The following is a 24,268-nucleotide window of genomic DNA, read 5'->3' as shown; positions in this document are numbered from 1 at the left end:
TTAACATCTGCCTCAGCAGAGGACAAATTCATTAGGCTCAGAATGAATTTTTGAAAAGAGCGAAAGAGACAGATAAAGGAAGAGACTGATTTTTGAGGTTAACAGAACAATTTCATTCGAATGTAATAACAATAACAAAAATGTAACACCAATACACACTAAATTCACGTAGTCATGCAATGTGGATGTTGTTAACATTAACAATTTGAGAACAAAGTACGTACAACAATAATAATGATCAGCATTGTTGAACGTGACCTGACCGCCACACATACTCCTCAAAAATTAGATTTATTCGCGCTGAGGAGCCGTGCAAATGGACATCACACATAAAGAAGATCATTCCGCATGCAGGTTTCAAACAGAGATGGCGACAAAGGGGCAAAAGTTACAAACAGCAGTTTTAATATGTTGTTCTCAAGACTTAGGCCTATGTTCTTTTATGTTTTATTTTTTCTAATCTCAGATTAAAATGGTCACATGATATGACTGCTTTTTTCAGCATAGGTGTGGACTATATTATGGGTGATTACAGGTCCTCAAAAGCTAATGATGGTCACTGTTTCCTAGTCTTTTACTGTCAAACTACAGGTTGATACTGTTACTTACAGCAATACAAAGCACTATGACCATCTACAACACAAAACACTGAGCAACTGCAATTTTTTTTTTTTTTTTTTGCTTTATGTATGTGCCACAAACCCTGCCCTGCTTTGAAAATCCCACTTCCTATTCCAGATCTGTCACAAAATGATTTGTGGATCTTTCCTGCCATGTAAAATGTGATTGCACCATTTTCTGAGATATATTGCTGTAGGCTGTTGAGGAAATCCTAGAGAACGAGAGTAGTCATGACTAATTCAGTGCTCTGTGATGACCTGCAATCCATTTGTTGTAACAGCCGTGATACTAAACAGCTTAAGAGACAGTGTAAGATGTTGCATTCTGACATCTCTGGTAATGAGGCCCATTATTTACATCACAGCACCATTATGCATACTTTGCACATTTGCTATATCGCTTAAATAAACATTAGTTGTGGGGTAATGCCTCTTATGACGTCAAATACACCAATTTATCATTCACACCAAATGCACATCTCTAGTACTGACCAGAGGCAGCTTTGCACAATCCGGGTTCATGTCAATTTTCACAGTTGAGAGTCACAATCTCTTAAAGATGCATTTTGTATTTGTATCAAAAGTCATAAAGGAACTTTAGTGTAATGAAAATATTCTATGGATGTTATTTTTCATAGAACCATCAAGGCCAATCAAGGGCCTTTATTTTTTAAGTGTAGAACAAAATAGGTGTCCATGAATGTGTATAAAGACATTTAATCATATGTGACTTTTGTCAAATAATAGAAAAATAATATCTATAAAATCAGTCACTCCTTGTTTCTACTGGATAAAAGATCCATGTGACAGCCTGTTATTTAAGATAAGCATTTCAAATTACAATGCAATACTGAGTGTTAAGAGAATGGGTGTAAACTCAATGAATGACAATGAGCATGTTGCAGTTTCTGTATATTGTGAATTCTTTCAGAGTTCAGAGCTTGTCATGAATGACATCAAATAAGATACCACATCATAAACATTTTCTTCTATTTGATATGTGTATTTAAATACATAAAACCTTCCAGGAGAAAAATACAGTGTAACGCTTTTATGTTTTACTCACTCCTGCAGACGTGTGATGTAACACCGACTCTACAACGAGTGTGTCACAACGGCTCGAGGCTGTCTATACCAGACGTGTCTGAGAAATAGATCAGGAAATTCATTTATTAACTCGTTTCAGTTTTTATACGTTTGTAGTCTATGACCAGCTGGAGCGTTTTCTTATTAAAGTAGTGCTGTTGATGATGGACAGCAATCTACAGTACCACTTTTTAATTTATGCGCAAGGCTTATTTGCTATGTGTAAACTATGAAATTAACAAAATTACATTGACTGTATACTGTTATTTTCTCGTATTTTAGACAAACTTCCACTTGAGGCCTCATCACAGAAAGTGTAGGGGGAAACACAACACAAACACAGGTAACGCATGTTAAGTAATCAGATTAATTTCTTTAAGTATTTAGTAATGCGTTACTTCTTAATTTCCAACACAGAAATAAAGAAAATATCTGAGTTACTTTCAGGAGTAAATTCAGAGGTTTTGTGTTCGCTGAGTGAACATGATGATTACTGTAGTTCTACACTAAATGTGAACATGCATTTGCTCATCTCACTTATAAAAAATAATATTCAGGATTCCTCAAAATAAACAAAAACAGTGGAATGCACACCAGCAATAATTCAATGTTAAAAATACCCGTTATGTATTTAATCCCATTTTCTTAACCAATAACTTTGCAGTTACACTTTATAATAAAGTTCACTTGTAAATCATTTATAATTGTTTAGTTAATGATAAACTAATCATTTACAAACCATGCAAGAATGATAAATAAGTGATATGCTAACAATGTATGTATGTTTTGTTAATTCAGCTAAACGTTATTTGCAAGTGATTAGATAATGATAAACTATTAATTTACACAATTATTATTACACAAATTATTATTATGTAATATGCTAATGCTTTACAAATCTGTCATAAGTTAAATCTTTTTACATCTTAAAAAAGTGTCATATCATAAAATATTCAAATATTGATTATCAAACCATTAGTAAATGATCAGTTTATAATTTAATCATGTTTTGTTGTGAGCAGGTCTGTTAAAAAGAACAAATCTGCAATTATGCTAAAGCTATTTATTTATTATTATTTTTTAAGAATAATAAATTGTGTTTTCAAGTGAATGTAAATGACTTACAGTCAGGGGATTCCAGTGGGTTGTATTAAATCCTTTCTCTCATCAGCACAGACTTGTTCTGCATGGAGTCTGTGGGAACTAGTGATGAAGTGAACCATTTTAACCTTCCACTGAAGATCGCACAGCGTTAAAATACTCTACGTGTGTCAAAGAAAACATCTGTCTATATCTCTCTATACCCTCACCAGTCAGCACTTACTCTGCAGTGCATACTACTAAGTGTTCAACACCTGTTATAGATGTTGTGTTAATGCATGAATAAATCAATTACAAAAGAATGCAACCATTGTAACAGGTGAGGAATAGCAGAAATACATTTTCACAGTACATTTGTTACAGAAATTACTGGATGCAGAAAGTGTTATAAATGTCTTGTATACAACTACAGATCATTTGTAATGGTTAAGAAAGTTCTACAAATGATGTGCAACTCAAGTGAGGAATAGTTCACACTTTAGTTTAGGGGATGCAAGCTTATTCATTTCAAAAATTTCATTTCAAATTCATTTTCCCCTCCTTGGCCGATTTTTTTTTTACAAAAATAGAACTTATTTATATTAAGACTAACTAAAACAATTAGTTACCTTTTTAGGGAATAAATATTGTAATGCATTCCTTTTAAAAGTAACTTTCCCCAACACTGGTTATAGATATACACCCCTACTTAAAACTCCCTTGCTATACTGCCATGTCTACTGTGAGCGTGGCTGGTTAAAAGGGTTAATAGCTTAATTCTTTTCCCTGAAGCAGGTGGAAAGATGTCCCCAGTAATATCGCCTGAGACTTCATCCGTTTACTGTAAGCATGCATGCTTGGAGAATTGAAACACTGGCAGATATAGCATATCATGAGCACATTAATTATGGCTGCTCTTGTTGTGTTGCTGTGCTGTCATTGCTGGTCCCCATGCGTGAAAGACACTGGGATTCTGTACTCACAGCTGAGAAATGGGCCAGACCTGCTTGGTTTTCCCCTCTCTCCCCCTGACTCGTGAAGATGAAAGAGAGAAAATTGGGGAGATCGCTGTCTTTTTCTCTTTTTTTTTTCTATTTTTCTGTATTTTAATGTTTTTTTTTAATAAATCTACAGCTCATTTAATGTTACCTTCAGCAATGTTAATTTAGGTTTAATTTTTATTTTATGGACATATTTATACAAGTTATTACTTGTTCATTTAAATTTTTTATTTATTATTATTATTATTATTATTTATTAATTTGTTTGTTTTAATTTTTTAAAATATTGATTTTCTTTTTTTTTTTATTCAATAAATATTTGGTTGATCCACCTCATAATACAAAGTTGAGGTGCATTTCCCAAAAGCATCTTTAACCAACTATGGTTAAAAGTTACCAACATAGTTTACATAAAAAGCTGGTGACTGAATTAACAATAAAAAAATGAATGCCCTTCTGTTGTTTATGTACATGAACTATAATAATATCATTAATTGTGATCATTTAACTAGCAGAGGTTATTACTCCACCACTGTGCGTGACTCCATTAACAACAGTCCAACAGTGTTGAATCAAGTAACAGAAGCATGAGTATGTTACTGAGGCTTTGGGAAACAGTCGTGATTAGCTAGTTAAAGGGAAAGTTTATTTTGGATAAATTAGTAAATAAGTCAATGACTACTGTCAACTGTTTGGTTACCAATATTCTTCAAAATATATTTTGTGCTCAACAGAAGAAAGAAACTCGTACAGGTTGGAAACAGTTTGAGGGTGAATAAATGATAACTTTTGAGAATTTTCAGTTTTTGGAGAACTATCCCTTTAATTTTGAGTTGACAACAATGCATCATACTGTGAAAGTTCAGCAGTGAGTTATGTCATTGTATGGGTAACATTGTAACATTTAAAAATAATATACTCATAATGATGACAAAATGATCAAATTGAATGTTCCCCTAACCTGCAAAACCAAGAAAAAAAGGTTTCTAAACCATGTTAAAAACTGGACATATGGAACATTCAGAGAAAGTACTGTAACCATTAGCAAAATGTTTTAGAATATTTTGTTAGCTGGGTAGTGTAAAAATTAACAGAAATTCAATAATTATTTTTAAATAAATTAAGCAAGACCAGGGGCGGAGCGGGGGGGTGGCTAATGGGGCTTAAGCCCCGAATGTTTTGTCAAAAGCCCCGAATCTTTTAGCTTTTTTAAAATAATTTCAACTTTGTTTCATTTCCTCTCAGTCTCTCAGACTGGAGCGGCAAAAAAAAAAGAAACAAAAGCTCTATTACTGTGCGTTGTGGCGGACGGTAAAGCATCACGCATCACTTCGCTTGTTTGGCAACTGCTGATAAAAACTAACGAAGAAGAATATAAATCATCTTCTTCGTCGTTGTCATTAGGGGCTGGTGGGCTTTTTATTTCACCGCCGTCGCAGCGAGCTCACTGACTAACCGCCTGAAATTAACATTATGGACATAACAATTTTTTTTAAAAGGAACTCGTAACAGCAAACCTCACCGGCCAGAGAGAGATTCAAAAGCAATATATCCCAATGTATCAAATGCTAAGTTATTTCAGGGCATGTTCTGTTCTCGGCACATTAGTGGGATAAGAAGATAGATTAATTGAGAAATATAGCTGGAGAACAATTAAATACAAAATAGTTTGTAGGCTCTACTGGGTGAATATTTTTTTTTACCATCATTTTCCCAGATAGTGTATAGATTTTTAGGCATTCTGTTATCTCAAACAGCCTGAAAAATAGTGCATTTAGCTGACATAAATGGGGGGAAAAAAATCTCCCCTGCGGAGTACACCCCTGCAGCCCCCTAGGTTTGGGCTAAGCCCCGAATGTTTACATCTTCTGGCTCCGCCCCTGAGCAAGACCTTAAACTTTAGCCTAGTATTAGTATAATTCTGCTCAACTGTGTCTGCTGTGAACTACGAGTTCAGCACACTCTCAGAAGCTTTGTGTGTTGGCGAGATGGCACTTCAGCGGCGGTTGTTCCTGTGTTGAGTGGATTACACACTTCAGGCTGCACTACCTCCTGTGATGTTGCAAGCGGTCAATTCCCCTGTATACCTCAGCACTAAAAGATCACTTCCTAAAGAGCAAATTTCTCTAAAAGAGCTTAATGGGTGTATCTTTATAAAGATGACAGATCATCCTAAAAGGATGCCGTTTCACCCGTGCGATTCTGGGTGCGGTGATGGTCATGATCACTGCCTCACATGTCTTGGCGTCGAGCACGCTGAGTTGGCCTTCGTGGATGTGTCATGTTCCCACTGCAGGAAGATGACCATCTCGGAGCTGCGAACTAGGCTCCGCTACCTTCAGGGGGACGGAGTCCTGTTGCCGCTGCTACCCTCCGTGGCCGTGGCAAAGCCTGAGTCGGATCCAGAGATAGCAGCTATACTTTCCTGGGTCGGCGAGATGGTAGGGCTCCAGATCGCCAGGCATGCTGTGGTTTACACAGATGCCTCCACTACCGGCTGGGGGACCACGTACAATGAGCATGCAGTCTCAGGTATTTAAACAGGCCCGCAGTGGCAGTGGTACATCAATTGCCTAGAGTTGTTAGCAGTGCACCTCGCATCGAACCGTCTCAATGGTCACTTACAAGGCAAGCATGTGCCGGTCCAAACAGACAACACAGTGACCGTTGCGTACATCAACCGACAAGATGGTCTGCGCTCCAGTCGCATGTCGGAACTCGTCCGCCACCTTCTCCTTTGGAGTCGGTAGGTTTTGAGGTCATTTCGTGCCGTTCACATTCCAGGCCGGCTCAATTGTACAGCCGACGAGCTGTACTGAGCAATGCTCCAGGGAGAATGGTGACTCCATACCCTAATGGTCCAGCTGATTTAGAGATGTTTCGGAGCTGCTCATGTAGACCTGTTTGCTTCTCCAGTGACCTCTCACTGCCAGTTGTTCTACTCCCTGACTGAAGGAACTCTCGGCATGGACCACAGGGCCTACGCAAATATGCATTTCCCCAAGTGAGCCTTCTCACACAGACACTGTGCAAAGTCTGGGAGGACAGGAGCAAGTCTTGCTAGTGGCGCCGTATTGGCCCACTCGGACCTGGTTCCCGGAACTAGCTCTCCTTGCGACAGCCCCTCCTTGGCTGATTCATCTGAGTAAGGATCTACTGACTCAGAGATGGGGCACTGTTTGGCTTTGGAAACTCCATGTCTGATCCGTGGATGGGACACGGAGGTTCAAGGTGACCTACCCCAGGAGGTAGTGGACACCAACACTTCAGCAAGAGCACTGTCTACGAGACACGCCTATGCCTTGAAGTGGAACCTGTTCGTCAAGTGGTGTTCTTCTCACCGAGAGGACCCCTGTAGATGCCCAATTGTGGTCATGCTTTCCTTTCTTCAGCAAGGGCTGGAGCGAAGGCTGTCTCCCTCCACCCTCAAAGTCCAAGTTTCCGCAATTGCTGGGTATAATGACCATGTGAATGGGAAGTCTTTAGGTAAGCATGATTTCATCATCAGGTTCCTCTATACCCTCTTGGGACCTGACTCTAGTGCTGTAATCACTACAGCAGGGCCAATTTGAGCCTTTGCATTGAGGTGAGCTAAAGTTTCTTACATTGAAAACTCTGCTCCTGCTTGCACTGGCCTCCATCAAGAGGATAGGGGACCTGCATGCATTTTCTGTCAACAATTTGTGCCTAGAGTTTGGGCCGGCTGACTCTCAAGTAATCCTGAGGCCCCGGCCTGGCTGCGTGCCCAAGGTTCCCACAACACCGTTCAAAGACCAAGTGTTGAACCTGCCAGCACTGCCCCTGGAGGAGGCAGACCCAGACCTGGCTTTGCTCTGTCCCGTCCGAGCATTGAGATGCTACAATCAACCGAACACAAAGTTTCAGGACCTCAGACCAGCTCTTTGTCTGTTACGGTGGCTGGCAGAAGGGGAATGCCGTCTCTAAGCAGAGGATGGCCCACTGGATTGTGGATGGCATAACCCTGGCTTATCAGGCACAGGGTGTGCCTTGCCCATTCAGGTTGCGAGCTCACTCAACTAGAAGTGTTGCATCCTCCTGGGCGCTGGCTCATGGTGCCTCGCTGACAGATATTTGTAGAGCTGTGGGCTGGGCGACCCCTAACACATTCGCTAGGTTCTATAGCCTTTGTCTCACCTCAAACGGGTAGTGGCACTGAGAGGCCCTGGTTACTTTTGGCTTGCTAAAACTGCTCTAGAGTGTCCGTACTGTAGACCCTGTTGAGATCCTTCATCACCCTAGGCAGCTGGACGCGGCGGAACGTCCGCTGCCAGGCCTTCATTATGAATCCTTGAGAACCATGGAAGGCTGGGTTCCATACTGAGACCTAAGCGGTACTTGTATGTGTATAGTCCACGGTATAGCCTTAGACCCTGTGTTTCACCGGCAGACCTCTGCCTTTCATAAGAGGGTTTAATCACCTCAAATTTCTCCATATACTGTACACCTAAATGGATGCTATATGTGTATTTTTTCCCGAGACCTCATTTGGGAAGGATGGGGCTTCCGCAGCATCCCTGTTTCAAGCGTTATTCAGTCTCACCAGTGAACACTGTTGGGAACGTTACTTTAAAAAAGTAATTAGTTATAGTTACTCACTACTAGTTCCAAAAAGTAACTGAGTTAGTAACTGAATTACTCTATAATAGAAGTAACTCGTTACCAGGGAAAGTAACTATTTGCGTTAATATAATAATAAAATAAAAAGTTGCTATATGTCAAAGAATTTGTATTTTTTGAGCTGTTTTAACAAGTCAGTTGAAATGTATAGAATAAACAGGTGTTTGTACATAACTTTCTATATTTATTGCACGTCAACAGACAGCAAGAGTTTTTTCATGCACTTCAAGTATTATCTTTGTAAGAAAAGTGTTTTTGGCCACTAGCTTTGTAGATGCGTGTGTCGTTGTGAGATGCTTCATTAAATTAGAGTTGCTTACAACGGATGTCGACAAAGTCTTCACTCCTGGACATAATATACACATTACATGCACGTTCTTGCCTTTGATCACAATGAATTTGAAGTAGTGCTTATATCTCCACCTTGAAAATGCCAACTTTTTATCGGATTGCTCCTGACTCACCATCTCTGCTGCTGCTGCGAATCTGTTTAGCTGTTGCGTGTGTGTGTGAGGCGCCGCTGGCGCATGTGCTGGGATGTGCGTAAAAACACTGGCTCTGATTGGCTACCATGAAACACATGACTCTGCCTTATAATCGCTGATCTCGTTATCAACCCACCTCCTCACTAACTGTCTGAGCCAGGGGTGCTTTTGGATTATACAGTTTATTCAATTAATGCATAGTAACGCACCGCATTTAACGTCCAGTAATGTTGACGGCTTATAACGACAGGAAAAGTAATTAATTAGATTACCCCGTTACTGAAAAAATAACGTCGTTACCTGACGCCGTTCTTTTAAACGGCGTTATTCCGAACACTGCCAGTGAGGTAGTGCTTTGACAAAGGTGAGGGGAACTGATATGGGTGCAGGCGGCTCACACTGAGCACTGTCGTTGAGAATGACTGACTGAAAAGGAATGTCTCGGTTACGTATGGTAACCCTCATTCCCTGAAGGAGGGAACGGAGATGCCACGTCCCGTCACCATGGTTGCTGTAGTGCCACTGAGCTGCCGGGTCTCCGGCTTGGCTCCTCAGCGAAAACCTGGTATGCATTGCACCTGCTGCCTTCTTATACTCATGCTGTGATCAGCGGCAGCTGGATGCAATAATTGCATGCCAATGTGCATTGGCTTGTTTAGTTTACACTCAAAGTAGATATCTATCAAAGTGATATCCCATATTCGTCAGTCACCGACGTGGCGTCTCCGTTCCCTCCTTCAGGGAACCAGGGTTACCATATGTAACCGAGAGGTTATTTATAGTCAAATTAATTTCTTAAGAGGACCATCAAATTAAGTGTAACCTTTTCTTTTTGATGTTTTTATTTTATTTCAGCTAACTTTTCCACAACTATTTGTAATTTCATTCATTTAGCTTGTTAATTATTTGATGGTCTAAAAAGTAAACACTGCAAGTGGTTCACTTTTCTACTTCAGTTCCATGATCTGAGATTTCTCCAGCAAAACCGAAGTGAAGATTTAAAGCCACTGTTCAATTTTACGCTATTTTCCTTGACGCTGCAGTCGTGATCCACTTTATTGAGCTATGAAAATACTCAGCTGACCTAAATTGACCCAAAAGCTCCATTGCCAAACTATTACTATAATGTGCAGACTCTGTTATTTGCACTGTCCATGGTTTCATCCAGAACTCTTTTATATGTGCTTTAATATCTTTCTCTATCTAAGAAATAAAGTGAATGCATTATTTATGGTGAAGTAGCTTACAGATGTAATTCAATACAGTGATAAAAAAGCCTTCATACAAAGCGAGGTGGGATTCCAGTCATTTCTTTTTCCCTGGGAGCCGAGCAAGTGGTGATATCTAAATAGATTCAGCTGTTGATTGACAGTGCAGGGATGAGCTGTTATCGGCTGGACCACAGTGTTGTATTTGCTGAGGTTGTGAGGTACAGTCTCCTGTGGTATTGTGATTTTTCTACACTGTGGAAGCCCAGCATGCTCTCTGCCTGTCACAAAGAACTACATTAGCACCCATGAATGACAGAGGAGGAAAGAGACTTGGCAGATTTCAAGGTGGTTTTGTAACATAATTAACCTAGAAATTTTAAAGTAACAGCCGCTCCCTAAAAGTGTGAAGTAAACAGTCCTACATGTCTGTCATATTTTGTTGCATCTTTCAGTATGCCATGTGGTATGGGATAATGAATCTTTGGTAGATCACAGAAATGGTGACAGGTAAAAGAATGTTGACCGTAAAAGAAACAATGCAAAATGTAATCAATAAAATACTATAGAGTTCATCCATGCTTTTTTTTTTTTTTAATTTTGTGAAACAAGGCCATATAATGTGTTCTTGCAAAACACAAGAAACATTTTTATATGTTGAATTCTTTTACTTTGACAGGAGAAAACTGCCCCAATTATGTCATTTGGTTCATTATATTGTTTTGGGAGTCTCCTACAATAGTTTTACATGCATGCAAGGTCGAAAAATGCTTTTGCATTTAATTTCATTTTCCAACGATTCTCAAACAACTTCTTTTTTAGCAGTTCTAAGATTCAGTCTCTCTAAACCCCTCCTTTCCATGAGCCTACTCTGTTCTGATTGGTCAGATGGCCCAGTCTGTTGTGATTGGTCTACCACATAATTTACTTGTATGTTATAAGTTACTAATTATGAATAATGTCTTTGTACTCATTTCAACTAGATGCATGTATCTTACAAGCCCCTCAAACAAGAGCTCGACAACGAGGAAGTCTATACTGTTTCTATACCATTTCCAATATAGATTCTTGTTGTTCTGCTTATATTTATACTTTGAAACTATGGACTGGGCCAAAGTCCAACAAATTAGTGCAAAAAATTGACCATACAGTGTACACAAGGTTGTAACATGTGCATTATGCAAATGATGAAATTTATGTCACATGCATGGTATGCTCACCATAGCGTACATGTAAAAACTAAAATATACATTGGTTTGACAAAGAGAAAGTTCACCCAAAAATGAAAATGATCAGAATCAGAATATAAAAGGCCCTATAATACAACCGGTGCAATGCGCAAGTGTGTTTGCTAGTTTCAGTCCGGCGCCGTTCACATTTTCCCATCCAGCGCCACGTCGTTTAATAAACAAATGCATTTGCACCTATTTGTGCGCCCATGTTTTTTCTTTGTTATTTAAAGAGCGTGTTAGTATAGGTGGGTCCACAACACACGTACACACTGCTTATTAAACACAGGGCGCACAGCAGCACACAATTTTTGTAGGCTAATTAAATATATATATATAAATGCCTACATGTCATAATGGATAGTCATCGCATGTATCAGAATTAGGCTATCTATTTGCTCGCACACAAGCAGCTCGGTTTCATCTCGGAGACGCGTTCTGTCTTTGGACTTGCCAAATTCCACCATCTAAATAGCAAATCTGTCATGGCACGAGTGCAACTGGCTCTTAAAGGGAATGGAAGATGAGACTCTGATTGGTTTATTGCAACTGATAAACACCTGTGAAGAGAAACTCAGCCAGTCAGATCAGAGCAAGTCATTTTGAGATTATATTGTATCAAGGTTGTGATTTTTGAATATGCATTAGACACTACGTGTGCGTGCCCCCTCAGGATGTGACTTGCAATGCTGTACCAGCTCTCTGTCCATGCTGGAGAATCTCAGGCTGTTTTCAGAGGAACTTGCTCGAGTGTCCCACTGCATCAGATCTGAGCGCTCTAGTCGTTTCTCCAAAAGGTTAAAATGAAACTTTCAGCATTAGAGAGAAACCTCAGGCCATAGCAGATTGATGGATGGTGTGGAATCAAATCTCTGTCAAGGCTTTGGCCCTGTGGAGAGCCCTACTCTGACAGACTGAGCATATTTTTTCTTTCATATGACAGAAGTTCTGCTTTTGAAGAGGTTTTTTTTCTTTTCTTTTCTTTTTTACACGTGATAAAAGGCTCTGAAATAACTAAGGTTATCTGGGAGTTCACTGCTCACTGCTGCAGTGTTTTAAATAATTAAAGCAAAGCAAAGATAACAGAGACACAGCCAGAGCTGCTGAATCAAACATTGTGAGAGGGTAAACATGATCGATGTCTGACAAAAATGTAGACTGGATTCTGTCTGCTATGTAAAATACAGTTTGTGAAACAGAATACATTATGCAACGATACACGTTTCCAACAATAGTGTGCTACACATGTTGCTTGTTTAATTCACTAATACAGTTGTTTCTTTTGACATAAAAAGACATTTTGAATTCTGAATACATTTTTTTTTGTGTAAAAACAACTATTTGAAATCTAAAAATTTGTCAAGAAAAATGTTACAATTGCAGCCAAGTTCAAGTCAGCAGCATCAATATTGTTAATATAATTTAAATCATTTCACTTCACAAGGTGGATAATTTATTACATTTGGATTAATTTTTATAATTATAGTTCCCTTATCATCTTGTGTTACTTTTCGTTTTTCGTTTTTTCTTTTCTATTAAATGTGATCAGTCTAAAGGAAGCAGAATTCTTTCTTCTTTTGTTTTGGTCTAATGTCCTGCAGAATGGTCATCGATAACCAGCTAAACTTATCACCCGAAGCAGGATCACTTCTCTTTAATTCGCTATCAGAGTTGAAGGCCAAGACCACAGCTGAACCACCCTTAGAAATTAAAATAACAAACATGCAGATATTTAGATTAGGTGTAACTATTATAGTCTGCAAACAAATATTAACTGGGGCTCTTGTTGGCATTTTCCAAACAGAGGTGGGATTACTTCCTGGAATTGCTGTTAGCTCAGGGTATTGAAACACAGTGATTGTGTACTTTTAATTTATAATGCTTATCCACATTAGCATAATTCTTTTATGTAAACATCTTTATATTGCAGAATTCATTTATAATTCTGTTCATGCAGAAATGTATTAATGTGTTCAAAATTCTCAAAGGGCCACATAAGGAGGTTTAGAATCAATTACTCACCATCATGTCGCTCCAAACCTGACTTTATTTTTCAGTAAAGCACGGTAGATATTTTGTAGAAAGTACAAGTTGCCATTTTCCATACAAGGGGAATCCCCCAAAAAAGAAATGTGCATTCTCCCAAAAATGAAAAGCATGACTTAATGCTATTTAAAATGATATACATCCCCCAAATATGAAATTCACTCAAAGCATGGAACACAAAAGAAAAATTAGATGGTCCATTTATGTGGCCACTGATTTCCATTGCATGGACAAAAACAAAAACAAAAACAAAAAAAACACATAAATTCTTCATATATGTGCTTTTATGTTCCACAGAAAAAAAAGAAAGTGGAAAATTGAGCAGGGGCATTGCTTGATTTTACTCGACCATAAACCCCAGGGAAATATACCGCTGCTCTAATAAAATGTTACTGATAAATCATTTTGTGTCATGTTGTTTGACACACACTGTACCGACCTGAGAATATTTTTCTCTGACAATATTTCATCAACCAAGTCATGTGTTTTCGATCAGTTGGTTTAGAATAAGAACCAGCGATGGCAGATCGACAAATGAATCACTCTTTTTGATCTAATCGTTTAAATGGATTTGCAAAAAGATCGGAAATTATTCGGGATTCAGTTGGATCCTTTAAGACAGTTCGCTCATGCTCTGAATCGTTTGCAGGGGTTTCTCACACCAAAATAATAACTATATATTTTATTAGACAGAGAGCAAAAAAATGTGGCTGTTTATCTATTGTAAGAAACAAAACGTGCAAATGTCATATAATTTGACAATGATAAAGTAGCTCTTAATTGTGTATGCGGCTTAGTAAAATACTCTTTTTTTATATCCTCACACACAAAACAAAAGAGGTTTGGAATGATATCGTAAATCCTTGTCGATCATTGTCACTTTTGGGTGAAGTATCCTTTAAAGGGCACACTACAGTCCAGGCGGATGCAAATGGATGGGTCTTTTCTTCCCAAGGTAGATCAAACTGTGCCACTGTGGCCATTAATAATACAATTGCAGTCAAAGTTTCAACGTGTGGATTTTCACAGGGTCAAATGTCCCATCAATCCATCTGAACATGCATAACACAGATATCAGAAATGACCCTCACAGGGATGCATACTGAACATGTTTGGTGTTAAAAGAATCAGTTTGCAAAACTACCTGAACATTTGCCACACTGGCTCTGGAGTTTATGGATGCTGATGTTTTAAACATTGATTTTTTTTGGCACTGTGAAGTCCCTTCATAAAGGAAATTCAATAAAGCAGCGTCGGCGATCAATATCAATATAATAAGACTCATGCAAAACCCTCTTGGTTTTGAATTATTCTACATTTTTCAAGCATTTCCAAGGCATTGTGTTTGTATGTGCGCATAAACCCAGGCTCTGGTTTATGTGGCAGACTATATAACCTTCTCATCAGATGGAAGCTAAAAATAGTCGAGCCCCCCTCCCCTTCCTCGTTTCTTTCTTTTTTCTTCACCTGCTTCTGCTCACCTTTTTTCCTCATCCTCCCTCCCCACCTCATGGTGTGAATCCCACCCTCCATTCCTCCACACAAGTGTACGACTCCACAGTTTAAAACATGCATCCATCTCGAAGATGAGCGTCGTTTATGACTGAACAGCAGTGAATCATTCCAGTAGTCGCTCTCCAAATCAGTAAAGTTCACAAGTATTAATAACCTCCCGTGCGCTTCCCAGACACGCCACGACAGAAATGCACTGGAGGCATCGGAAAAATCGGTCTCCTATAGGTTTATTAAATGTTATCGAAGGCAGTGTGAGAGTGTGGATGTGCGTGTGGCAGGGGAATAAGAGATAAAGCGATTGGAGCGCACGCAGTGCCAGCGCGTGCTCGTGGATGTTTCCACTAGTAGCCGCGTCTCCCGGTTCGCACGGGGAGGATGATGCGAGTGCGCGAGAGCTTGCAGATCTGTGTGCTTTTGAAGACTTCAGGTGTCCACACAAAGATATAACCAGAAATCACCTGCATGCATTACGAAGGCCAGTCGATGAAAACGGCTGTCAAAAAAGGCTGAGTAGCCTAAACATTCTAAATAACGTGTTTATGGGAACATATAAAATATACAAAGTTTCTTTAAAAAGATCAGCTAATTTATATAAGTCAGTGTAAAGTGAAGGGAAAACAAACGTGTGCGTGTATTTTGTATGAGAAGCAGCTCTGGAGATGCTGAATGAGATGACAGCATGACACCTTGGTAAACACTTTTTTAGACTATTTCCCATCGCATAATTTCAGTGCTTTAGCTGATTTATCTGCAGTCAACCAAACCATCTTTCGAACGGATAATGTTGAAGTGAATTCTAAAGAGTCTTACCTGAGCGCACGTGAAGGTTTGCGCTTCCTCGATGAGAGCGAGTCAGTCAGCGCTGCAGTCAAAGCACTTGTCTTTGTTTCTTACTGTAAACAGCACAAACTACTTCGAGAAATCTAACTGTAACACAAGACTCCTCGTGTTTCAGTCACTGCGGGATTTCTGGGCTCGCTTTGCGTTGTGTTGGCAGCTGTTTGTTTGCACTGCTTCTGTTGTGTCCCTGTACTGAGTGTTCAGAGCGCGCGCTTCCACTCTCCTCAGTAATACGCGTCAGCTCGCGCGCTCGGCTTTGTTCATTCCTCCATCCAAGACGATTTATCAGCTCGAGACGGAGAGGGGGGCAGGAGAGACGTTTGGGTGCAATGGGGTTGGAGTGGGTGGGACAAACTGACAAAATATGGTTGATGTTAGTAATTTGGATGTGTTATGAAACATTAATGAATATTCAGAAGCAAAAAAATTTGTGGTTATGTGATGCTGATGTATTAAGACGACACGTGTACCCCTGTACAGATGATGATGGTTTATTCTTACCTTGAGAGAGAGAGAGAGAGAGAGAGAGAGAGAGAGAGGCACACATTGGAGATCTATAAGATAATGAATTACGACAAAAGCGCTATCAAGTAATAATGAAGTAATAATTGGACTAGCTACAACAGAGAGCACTTGAAACTCAATGAGAACACATTCAAATAGCAATAGAGTGAATCTTACAAAGCCTGAACACGCAGGTCATAATGCACTCAAAACAAAAGAAAGATATTAGAAAATTAATCCTGTATGAGGACCATGAGGGAAGTCATTGTGATATCATATTCATGGCATTTGAAAAGATCACATATGTGTGTGTGTGTGTGTGTGTGTCATAATTAGTCACCTTCATAGTTTCATACCCATATGACTTTATTCTGTGGAACAATGGAGAACTGAAGCATGTGGATTTTGGAATATCGAAAAAAAGAAGAGGAAAGAAGATAAAAAAAGGTCTGTAACAAAAGGATGGGTTTGAAATGATTTTCAGAGATTTTCATCCCATTAAGTGAATTATCTTAGAATGTTAAAAAGTTTACTTTTTTTTCATTATCACACTGATTATATATACGTGGCCTAATGGTTAGAGGGTTGGACTCCCAATTGAAGGGTTGTGAGTTCTAGTCTTGGGCCGGCAGGAATTGTAGGTGGGGGGAGTGCATGTACAGTTCTCTCTCCACCTACAATACCATGACTTAGGTGCCCTTGAGCAAGGCATCGAACCCCCAACTGCTCCCCGGGCGCCGCAGCATAAATGGCTGCCCACTGCTCCGGGTGTGTGCTCACAGTGTGTGTGTGTGTGTGTTCACTGCTCTGTGTGTGTGCATTTCGGATGGGTTAAATGCAGAGCACAAATTCTGAGTATGGGTCACCATACTTGGCTGAATGTCACTTCACTTTTTTTTTTCACTTTCAAAAGCTACTTAAGTATACTTAAACAGACTTAAGAATTTGTAATAATAATTAAATGTTTAACTTGAAAGTACATTTTAAATCATTTTGTTTTAAAACTTATTCAGTATTTCATAATATTAGTTAATATATTTTAAATTAAGTAAATTGCTACTTCATCATTATAAACGTGTAGTTACAATATATTTAAATACCAGCTGATTCACAAGTTTCAATAGAAGTGATATTAAATTATAATTTGGTTAACCATAAATGCTTGTCAGTACATTAAACATATTTCAAAGACAATAAAAATAATTGCTTTTTAAAGGTAAACTAGAGTCTTTAAGTGAGTCATAAATCACTCTTTAATATAAAATTAAACTATAATAAATTTTCAGTTATTTTTAAAAACTGTTTAGTGTCTGAAAATACTAGTTTCAGTTCACACTTAAGTGAATTATTTGACAATACATTATTTCTATAATAAGTACTCTTTTTAAATGTGTTACAGTGTGCTTTTTTCACAAGGGACAACATGAAAGTGAGTAAATGATGACAGAATTTCCAACCTGGATCATTTCATATATATATGTCTTCACTTACTAACCTCGTCTCTGTGAGGTTATAGCTAATGTAACTCCTGTCACCACCATGTAAAGCCACTAAACCTACTGGCTTTCATCTGATACACAGAAGGATTTCTGAAAGAGGCTGTTTACACAGAAGACAATCCACCCACAGGAATTACATCAGTCTCACATAACCAGGAGCTCATCCACCAAGAACAGTCGTCCCATCTCTAAAAGGATGATTTAAATGCACCTTTTTAGGTAAGAATATAAGCACTTTAATAAAAACACAAGGTGCATATTACTGCTTTTAACCCCCCTGGGATAACCTGTCTCAAACGCTTCAGCTGTAAATGCATTATCATAAACACAAATCTTTGCATTTATACAGCTTATTTTCAACAGAAAGCACGTATATCAGAGAAGCACACCCACATGCAGACACGCGGTATCCATCACGATGCTAAACAGCAGTATTTGCATGACATTTAGATCCCGGCTGGATTTTAAATTAAAGAAACTGTCATTGTGTTCAGGAGGGAACGCCGAACAAATAAAGGCATTTCTTTTTTTATAAAGAACTGCGGACCTTCATCTCACAATTAAACTTCACATTTAACAGCTAATTATAAGTTTGAATTATGCCTTTTGGTTTTTGGAAACACTTGATTGATAAGTTAAGTGCAAAAGACTGTTGTGTAACAAAACGCCAGTGGCCGTACGTTTATGTATTATGATACATAACACTATGAAATGTTTCCATGCTGCACCAACAGTGTGATATTTGGAGACACTTACAAGGAAAAGGGTAAAAAGTGACAAGCTCCATTATGACACTTAAGACACATGTTATTTTAGAGATGCTGCATGTGTAAACACCTCCTCTGCTTGTTCACTGCCTCAACAAGCACAAACGTCTCGTCTCTCTGGGTTTCATCATGTTTTAAGTCCTGGAGTGTGTGAGACTCGGATGATGATGGAATTGCTATTAGGCCTGCGATATTGCATAGAGAGTGGAAACTTGTTAGTGGGACAGAAAGTGTAGAACTAGAATAGAGAAAAACCGAACAGTTACTCTATTGTGTGATTGGGTGGTGTTATAGGATAATAGCATCTTTCCATCGCTGATATGATGAGAAATGGAATCAGTTTGTATAGTAATCCACCGATATATCATCCAGGCTGATTACTTTATGAATGAAACACATTTGTTGATAACTGTGAGCCATTGGTCAGTTAAGACTGTATCTTTGCTTTCTACCACCAGCCTTGTGAATGGATAGTTTTTTTGTTGTTGTTGTTGGTGGTGGTGTTGTTTTTTAAATACACTTTTTTTTTCAATATGAAAACATTAAATATTCAGAATGTTAAAAAAAAAAAAAGGCTAACTGAATCAAATGTTTTCGGTGGCCTAACTGCACGCTAATTGTAATTAAATGGAAATGTATTGTAGTTTATATTTATATTTAATGCAATAAATGAAATTAAGAATGTTTTTGTCTCACTCAGTACATCTTTTTATGTAATTTCATTATTCGTTTGTCTATGAAATGTGTTTAAAGTGTACTGCTGAATGTATTTAATGTCTTACTTTCTTTTATTTTGATCTAAATCCAAACTTGTATTTTAATCCAATTGTATTTAAACATTTGTAATGCGAAGTTGCAATTGAAGTATTGTAACACTAGTAGTGCACTTTCATTTATTTAGTTGTTGGATAAAAGTTGCAAAAACTGTACAGTTTTTTTTTTTTTTTTGGAAGATAAAACAACGATTATTGAAGTAAGTTTTACAAGAGCCTAATTTCTGTCTTTTTCCTTCAAAATGTCTCTGTTTCACATGAAAATTACAACCACTAATAAATTAAACATTATTTTTTATATAGTATAGCCTTTTATTTTACAAATAATAAAGAAAGAAAGAAAGAAAGTATGAATATGAAAGAAGTAAAATATGAGTTCACAAAAAAAGTCTTAACAAACTTTTTACTCACCCCATGTTGTTCCAAACCCAAGATTTTGCAGAGAGTTCCTGGGTGCAGGGGCTCAGATATAAAAGGGGGCATTATATACCAAATAATTCCAAGTTAACAATTACTATAGTTAAATGATATTATATATATTTCAATTGTGAGAACTCTCTGAAGATTTTAGCGTAATGGATACGACAATGTGAATATATTATTAGGCGGAATAGATCTGCTACACTGCTCCTGTTGATCATTGCTGTATTTGTAGATTGTTGCTGCTGCTGCAAACTCGTACAGGTACGTATTTCACACAATAGGCCCATTGGTGGCACTTGGGCTTCTTTTAACCAACAGTGATAGTTGTAGGATATCGCTCCACTTCACATTATCCAATAAAATTTGAGCTTATTTAAGATCCACACAATCTATACAACGTGATGGTAACAACATCTCAGACTGACAGATATAGCCTATAAGTAAAAATACAAAAAACAGGGATTTTCCCAGTTTTGAGCCATTCTTTACTGTTTTCTACAGGTTGTCATAATTCAAATGCATTTCGTTTTATTGACCACAGTATTATTGTTGATAATTGTTGAGAGAGGGGCACTTTTGGTTAATTTTGGGGAAAAGGCAGGGGCTTGAGTCTCCAAAGAACCCCGTTTGCATGTCCCCACTACTGAGCCAACAAACAGCTGAAGGTGAAATCCAGGTCTGTTTGTGTACCACACCAAGCTGCTTTTACTTTGTCTGCCAAAACACACTGTCTGCATTTTCCTCCCCATGTGTGATTATGGAGACGCTGTGTACAGATGTCACCTCCAGAACTCAGCACTGTGACTTTTATTCTGTTATAAACTGACTGATATATCTTTGCATATAAGACAAGAACTTTATTGGCTTACTGGACCCTGTTCTGGTCTGAGATCAGACTTCAATGCTTCAGTGTCTCTCCTACCTGCATCCTCCAGAATGTCCCTAAAAACACTGGCTTCGGCTGATATCCCTTCAGATCTGACCTGGTCACAGGGACCAACTAAAAACTATAATTGGGATAATTTTTTGAAGTATACTACTCCTATTTATTAATTACTGTAAATGCTTGAGACAGAATGTGGTAAACTTGAACTACTATTATTATATTTAGGTTTTTAATGTATCTTTGTATATATATATATATATATATATATATATATATATATATATATATTACCTACTGATGTAATTTGAGCAATATTAAGTTTAATATAATGTATCATATTTAATTTGTAAATTTGCATTTATATATATATATATATAAATAATTTATATATAAATTATATATATATATATATATATATATATATATATATATATATATATAATTATTATTATTTAATTATCGATTTTTCTTTTATGCCAAAAATCATTAGGATATTAAGTAAAGATCCTGTTCCATGAAGATATTTTGTAAATTTCCTACCGTAAATATATAAAATCATAATGTTTATTTAGTAATATGCATTGCTAAGAATTCATTTATATTATATATATCAATATATATCAATATATATCAATATATATATATATATATATATATATATATATATATATATATATATATATATATATATATATATATATTTTTTTTTTTTTTTTTTTTTTTTTTTTTTTTTTTTTTTATCCAACTTTCATATGATGTATAAATCTCAATTTTGAAAAAATTACTTTTAAGGATTTGTGGTACAGGGTCACATATTTCTTAAAGTGTTTCATGTTACTCTGTTTTTAAGTGCCTGCATGAAATTAATTTACCTTAATTTTAGACATGGATTTTTAGTTAAACTAAATATTTTTAGTTGCACTTTTTGTTGAGATAAATCATTTTCAATTATATCAGCTCAGTTATATTGTAAACGCTCTTCAGCACAACGGTAACCATAAAAACGTAAAATGTACAGAAACTCTTTTAAATGTCAAACATGAACTAAAATTAAATAATAATGTATTGTCCTTTATTCAAAAAATGCATAAATAATACAAAATTTAATCATTTACTCACCCAATTAATTACTATGCAAAGCATGCTGGGAAATGCAAAATACAATGCACAGTTTCATTTAATGCAAAAAACAAAAGAAGAGAAAGAGAGAGATTCATGCAGCCCCAACACAAATGGATCAAGTAAACTCCAGTTTTATTTATCAGTTATTGAATGCAATGGAATTAAGTTAAGGAATTAAGAGAAAAATGTTCAGCAACCATGTTTTAATTAACTGAGCTGAACAAGCAGTAAAAAACATTATTTAGGTGATATTGTAGGCAAGGAAAGGGGGTGTGTGTATTTGAGAGAGAGCACAAACTGGCTGAAATGGGACATGTGGGAGAGTGTGTAGATGAAAGATTCTAGATGTTTGGCAAAAGAAAATGCTAAAGTTTCCAGCCTGCAGTTTTACCGAGATTGCCTTTAAATCTCTCTTCTCAGAATCTGTCATCTGCTCTAATCGCTAATACCTGGAATCCATTGCGACTCAGAGCTGATAGATGGAGGTAATTTAAACAGACCCATATGTGACCTCACCTTCATGTGGCTGTGTGTGCATTTACAGAAGAGCAAATTACCACCAGCCTGGGTAAAAAAAAGTTAGCTGCATCAATGCATCTCAGAAATAATTGCCTTTTACTGACAGAAATAAGTCATTTAACTACATCAAGCAGCATATATTGATGCTACATTGATTTGTATTTAGGTGATATTGTAGGCAAGGAAAGGGGGTGTGTGTATTTGAGAGAGAGCACAAACTGGCTGAAATGGGACATGTGGGAGAGTGTGTAGATGAAAGATTCTAGATGTTTGGCAAAAGAAAATGCTAAAGTTTCCAGCCTGCAGTTTTACCGAGATTGCCTTTAAATCTCTCTTCTCAGAATCTGTCATCTGCTCTAATCGCTAATACCTGGAATCCATTGCGACTCAGAGCTGATAGATGGAGGTAATTTAAACAGACCCATATGTGACCTCACCTTCATGTGGCTGTGTGTGCATTTACAGAAGAGCAAATTACCACCAGCCTGGGTAAAAAAAAGTTAGCTGCATCAATGCATCTCAGAAATAATTGCCTTTTACTGACAGAAATAAGTCATTTAACTACATCAAGCAGCATATATTGATGCTACATTGATTTGTTGCCACAGGATTCAGCTTCATCTACAACAATTAAGCTGTTATGTAATTACTGTTTAGAACTCTCAGCATGTTTTAGAGAGTTGTATTTTTATAACAATGTCTTATTAATTCTATTATTCCTAGAGAGACATAAATACAGCCTGCATAAAACTGATGCTGACTCTGAAGGCAAATGTGACAGCAAAGCTCCAGATCTCAAAAATAATTTACATTTGAGCATTGTCTGAAGTAAACGGGAGCATTGTTTGCCTCTGCCCCAATGATAGTTTCTGTTCAGTTTCAATTTATCTGCATAGTGCTTTTGAAAAAAAAACACATTGCCAAAGGAGCTTTGTAAAGATTAGTGCTTTATACTGCAGAAAATCTGAAAGAGGTTTTCTTTCCATAAACTTTCCATCAACTAAACTGATAGTTGATGCAAAAATTAACCATTTACTCACTATATCATTCCAAAGAGACAGTTTTTTATGTCCATACAGTAGAAGCCAATGGTCACAATCTGTTGGTGTTATTGCCAGAGCACTGCTAGGTGGTTTCCTACTGGCTCCCCTCCATGCTACCAATTTTTAATAAGGGATAGCTCAATAAAAATTTAGTTCATGGAAGTCAATGGTATCCAAAGCAACATTTGACTGCACTGTACAAACAAAACAAAACAGAAGAAAAGCAAAACAAAAAACAAAATCAAGGAAAGCAAAACAAAACAAAACAAAGAAAGACTAAATAAAACCAAAAACAAAATCAAGGAAAGCAAGACAAAACAAAGAAAGACGAAATAAAACAAAAAACCAAGTCATTGGGGTCCAAAACAAACATAAACAAAACAAGAAGGAAAGTACAACAAACTAACTATAAACTAAATCAAGGAAACCAAAGCAAAACAAAAAACAAAGAAAGAAAAAGCAAAACAAATTTAAGGAAAGCAAAAAGTTAAACAAAACACAAAAAAAAAAAAAAAAAAAAAAATCAAAAGGAAAGCAAAGCAAAACAAAACACTTTGACATTAATTAAAATTTATTATTTTATCTTCCGCAGAAAATGTCATATATGTGTAGCTTTGAAACGAAATGAGTGTGATTAAAAGATGGCAGAACTCATTTTTGAGTAAACAGTCCCTTTAGTAGCGAATGTGTCCAAAGGTTTTCATGTTCAGCCATGACAGTGAATAGTTGACAACAGCTTAATGATGATAATAATATTAACAGGATTTCCTGCGCTGGTGTTCTTATGACACACATTGTTAAAACACTCAAACCCTCCAAACCAGGATCTTCTCAGGTAATACAAGTGTTTTAGACTTATAGACCCCCAGTGGGCAAAGCCAAAGGCAATCTTAAGATGCTGAAATAGATTCTTCTTCTTAGGATGGCATATTTAAACACATGTTAGAATACTGTACATTCCGATGTGTTACGTAATTATATTGC

General features: G+C 37.2%; 1 protein-coding gene across 1 annotated transcript in view; it reads right to left on the bottom strand.

Moving 5' to 3' along the window:
• LOC113039692 (protein dispatched homolog 3-like) overlaps nt 1-15,993 on the bottom strand; it is a 49,635-nt gene extending 33,642 nt beyond the window's left edge. The window contains exon 1 of the mRNA XM_026197713.1: nt 15,719-15,993. The gene's annotated coding sequence lies outside the window, so the exon portion shown is untranslated. The remainder of the gene's footprint in view (nt 1-15,718) is intronic.
• Between the last annotated feature and the right edge of the window lie 8,275 nt (nt 15,994-24,268).

This window comes from Carassius auratus, chromosome 22 (genome assembly GCF_003368295.1).
Source record: "Carassius auratus strain Wakin chromosome 22, ASM336829v1, whole genome shotgun sequence".
Taxonomy (NCBI): domain Eukaryota; kingdom Metazoa; phylum Chordata; class Actinopteri; order Cypriniformes; family Cyprinidae; genus Carassius; species Carassius auratus.
The sequence above is the reverse complement of the archived record's forward strand: the minus strand, read 5'-3'. Positions and strand labels throughout refer to the sequence as shown.